Source organism: Alligator sinensis, unplaced genomic scaffold (assembly GCF_000455745.1).
Source record: "Alligator sinensis unplaced genomic scaffold, ASM45574v1 scaffold35_1, whole genome shotgun sequence".
NCBI lineage: Eukaryota > Metazoa > Chordata > Crocodylia > Alligatoridae > Alligator > Alligator sinensis.
Genome location: NW_005842340.1, coordinates 1071119 through 1075894, shown reverse-complemented (window position 1 = coordinate 1075894; position 4776 = coordinate 1071119).

Genomic DNA, 4776 nt, shown 5'->3' with positions numbered 1-4776 from the left:
AAGCACCTCTTTCCCGCCTCTCTTCTTTTCTGTCTGTAACTGCAACTCAAGCAAGTTTTCCTGCCTGCACCGTGACCATCCTCGGTGTAAGTAAAATAATCTTAAATCAACCGTTAAGCGTCCATGCCAAATTCTAGTCCACCGGCCTGCATTCCCTGACCCGCGTGCCAGGGCTGCTGGCCACAGCCCGTGCCACGAAAGCCCCCGAGAACCTGGGACTGCTCCCGGCCCACACAATACACAGCAAGCTTCCTTTCCTCAAAGTTCACCGAAGTCAGGCGTCCCTGAACGACACTGTCCAAAGGGGTACTGTGAAGGAAGGAGAGACGAAGCCCTGCTCTGTGCTCAGTCCCCGCAAACCCACTGCACCTCTGCTCTGATGTGATGCCATGAATACAGGCCAGGGGAAGGCACGTCCCCTCCTGTGTCTGGTTCTCTGCAAAGATGTCAGAGATTTCAAACTTCCAGCAGTATTTCTGGAGAGGCAAATAGGGGTTTCAGCTAACCACACCTTTGTGGCAAATGTAAAGGCCACTTCCTTGAACCGGGAAGGTGATGATGAGGATCTTGTTAAATTACGTTTCCAGCCATCAGGCAGAGTTTCCCCATGCCTGAAAAAAGGGCGTTTGTGCCAGAAAGCTGGCAAAGAACACTTTTTCCAACTGTTTAGTTGGTCTAACAGAAGATATCACATCTGCCCAAGGAACCAGGCCTGCCCATGTCCTCAGACCAACACGGCTACAGCCAACACCCCTTTCTAGCCGGGTGTCATATTGAATGAAATAGTTTGAATGTTTGTAAAGGTTGCCCATTAGCCAGTTTCAGGAAGAAGATAGGATCTATCTCGTTATCTAGCTCATTGTTTCGGAGCTACGTGCGAAATGTCCTGACTTCACTTAAAGTCTTAATTTAAATTGTATCTTTAGAAGTTTTTTACAAAGAAAGTAAATGTCCTAAATTCCGAGAAATCAAAGCCTGGGGCCTTTTAACCAGACTGGTAAAAAGAAAAGAGTATTTACAGTGATATGGAAGTCTCCCCAAGAATAATTTAAAAATGCTCAACAAAGGTAATTTCTGTTGAGTAAGATCCGAGCCCAAATTTGGGAGTTATGATGAATTGAGTAGGAGGAGCCCAATGACGGCAGCTCACTCAATAAAAACCTGTAACTTACTGTCCCAATTTGGAGGTGACTTCACTTGCAGAACAACGAAGGAAGAATCGCAAGTATAAGTTCAGATTAGATTGATCGCCTAATCAAGCCTCTCCGTGAACACGAATCTCTTAGTTCACGCTGAAGCCGCGGAGCGCCCGAAAGGGACTGAAGGAAGGGGACGTAGTCCTATCACTGGTGAGCCCAGCTCATTGAATCGTATTGCTGAGGCCAGCCTATTGAACCGTACTACTGAGGCCAACCCATTAAATCGTACTACTGAGGAATGAAACCATATTTTGGTATTTGGCTTCTCGGAATTCTAGGATTGTAAGTATATTATGAAAAATAACAGTATTGATTCAAATTTAACTTTTAGTTGTAATTGTAGTTGTTTTTGTAACACTAATTCTTATAGCATTGTTTGGGAAGGAAGTGCATTCGGAGCATTGTTTCTGATATATGTAATTATTGTGTTTTTAATGTTTGTGGTGTTTCTTAAAGCTAAGCAGTGTTATATACGTAGCAAAGAGTTTTAAAATAAAATTGTGTTGTATAAATTAAGTGTGTAATCATTGTGAAATCGTGCAATCAGCTAACTACTCCCCCAGCCAGTGCATCAAAACGAATCAGTAAATTGTGTGGGATTTTCTCTATTCCATAACCCACTAGAGACAGATTGAAACACCATTTAGCTGTTGCCACTAGGGCAATGCAGAATACTATGATGCTCAAGATGGTTAGCCACGTAGTTGAGGTGACACACGAATAGTACAGTTTACTTCATACCATTTACAAGGCTCGGGCATGTTGACAGCTAGACTGATGATTTGTCCACCCTCTCGAGCAAGGAGAGCCAATTGAATGCCTTGCCGAGCCTTTGCCTCAAGGCTTTGCAGCTTATTTTTTACTTCATTCCAGTTTTCTAACGGTGGCATGTCTACATCTGATACCCATGAAGTAGGTATCATAAAGTTGAAAGGTATAGTCTCAGAGGAAATGTCTGGCCATTTTAGGGCAATAGTATGGTTACTTAATTGCAGTAGAGCAATGGCTCCACCTTCAGCTCTTAAGCAACACGAATGGCATAAAGTCCAGGTGGTACTATTTTCATGCAGCAAACGACTTGGTCTTTCCCAACAAACACGTTGCCCTATTGTTACATATGACACATTAGGTAACTCGTATACGCAGGTCATGTTAGGTGGTCTGGGATTTTAACTTGTGACCTCCACCAGGGTGTGGAGGTATAGACAGGTGGTGTCGGGGCCTCCCATGGGGGTTACTCGTTGAACTTGGCTCAAAATGTAATAAATCCACCTTTGGACCATGGTGTTTTGGGCTCTCCCCCCAGGTGGTAGCTGGTGATCTGACAGAGCCATTCCGAGAATAGGTATCGGAGTAGTGATAACTGTGGGTAATTCCCCTCTCAGTGCTTCTGTGGCTTCCAGGGCTGCTGTTGCTGCACACAACATCTGTTCTAAGAGAGTATACCTTGCTTCTGCCCCTCTCCAGCCTCGGCTTCAGAATCCAAGGGTTTTTCCTTCTGTTTCCGAGGACTCCTGCCACAGGCTCCAGTGTGGTCCTCCTTCTGAGACACCTATATGGAGCCAAAGCTCTCCTTCGGGACGACGTGCTGCTAGAGAGGCATGAGCAGTTACTGCTTCTTTAACGGCTTGTAAGGCATATTAATGCTCAGGACCCCATTCCTATTTAGTTCTCTTTTTACATAGACTATACAAGGGACGAGCCAATACGCTAAACTCGGGAACATGCATGGTGGTCCTCCTTCTGAGACACCTATATGGAGCCAAAGCTCTCCTTCGGGACGACGTGCTGCTAGAGAGGCATGAGCAGTTACTGCTTCTTTAACGGCTTGTAAGGCATATTAATGCTCAGGACCCCATTCCTATTTAGTTCTCTTTTTACATAGACTATACAAGGGACGAGCCAATACGCTAAACTCGGGAACATGCATGCGCCAAAAATTTAGTGCTCCCAATTGGGCTTGCAGTTCTTTCACATTAGTGGGAGTCGGGGTCTCTACTATATTTTGCAGCTCCTCAGCTGGTATTGTGGGCCCCCCATTCTGCCATTCTATTCCTAGAAATTCACACTGGGGCCCGACCTCTTGGATTTTTTGTTCAGACAGTGTGAATCCAAAGGTAAGCACTTTTTCTTTCAATGATTCAAAGGCCTTGATGGCAGCCTCTCTGTCTTGACTGCCTACCGTGATGTCATCTATGTACTGCCACACGCATATGTCAGGGTACTTTTCTTGAACTTCATGAACTATTGTAGCTAAAACTCCATGAGCCAGGGTGGGGCTGTGTAGTATCCATCCCTGGGGCAACACGGTGTAGGTATACTGCTGCCCTATCCACGTAAAAGCAAATACTGGCCAGTGGCTCTCTTAGATGGGAATAGCAAAAATCATGTTTTTGATATCAATGGATCCCATCCACACGGGTCCATAACATCGGATGCTTTTGTCAAGGCTGGTAGTGATGGGATAGCAGCCATCAAATGGTCAGTATTAGCATTCAAAGCTTGAAAGTCAATAGTTAACTGCCACCCTCCATTTGGCTTGCGCACTGGCCACACTGGATTGTTATACGGGGAGTGGGTTCGGATAATAGTCCCATCTTCTAACTGCTGACTTATGATACACTGGATAGGTTGGGTGCCCTCGGAGGGGGTTCGATACTAGGGTCTATATACTCCTTTCATGGGAGGCAGGGTTAGTGGGATCATGCTACATTGAGTTACAGCTGTTATAGCTGTTTCTTCTGTTTCTCGGTGAGGCACCATGCACCCAAACTGCCAGTTCTCTTGTTGGAGGGCAAACTGCTGTCCTCTTAGTACATTAAGTCCCAGTAAGCTTGGTCCCTCTTTAAGTATTACTGCGGCTGCTGTTACCTTAGAGCCATTAGGTAATGTGAAGGTTGCTCGGACTAGATGTCTTGGTTGTCTGGTGCCTCTGACTCTAATTACTTGATAAGGGGTTCCTTTCTCCCCCTTCCAATCTGCAGAATGTAAAATACAAATCTGGGCACCAGTGTCTAATAGCATGTCAGTTGATCTTTCACTTTTACCTAATTGAATTTGTACAGGTATCCGAATTAAGGGGCCAATATTAACTTTAGATACTGGTCCTCGGCCCACTACTGCCCCCATTGTGGCTCTTTTCTTTGGGGGTTGGGCCGGCCGGACTTCCTAGGCCATATGATCAGGCGGGGTAAAAGCTGGTGGCCCCGCATGTGCCTGGGAAAATGTTGACAGTTTCCCTCTCAGGGCAGGGAATCTCTCCGGTGACACTGTTGGTGGCACAAAAGGCTTTGCTTTTGGTCTTGTCCTTCTGATACAGCGTTTAGCTCTTATCCCTTGCAAGACATTGATAGGCAGTCTGTTGATTTGCACGTCATTGAAACAGGCAGCTAACAAGTCTTTCCACATTTTTGCTTGCAGAGTCTTGGGCCAGCCTTTCCCGGCTTTTTCCAACACTTCGGGGTGGGAGGGGGGTTTATCTTTCACTGAGGCCACTGCCATGGCCTTGGCAGTTTTCATAGGCTTGGTAAGCTTTGGCTTCTGCAAAATGGGTAGAAGCTGCACTAATTGCTGGATC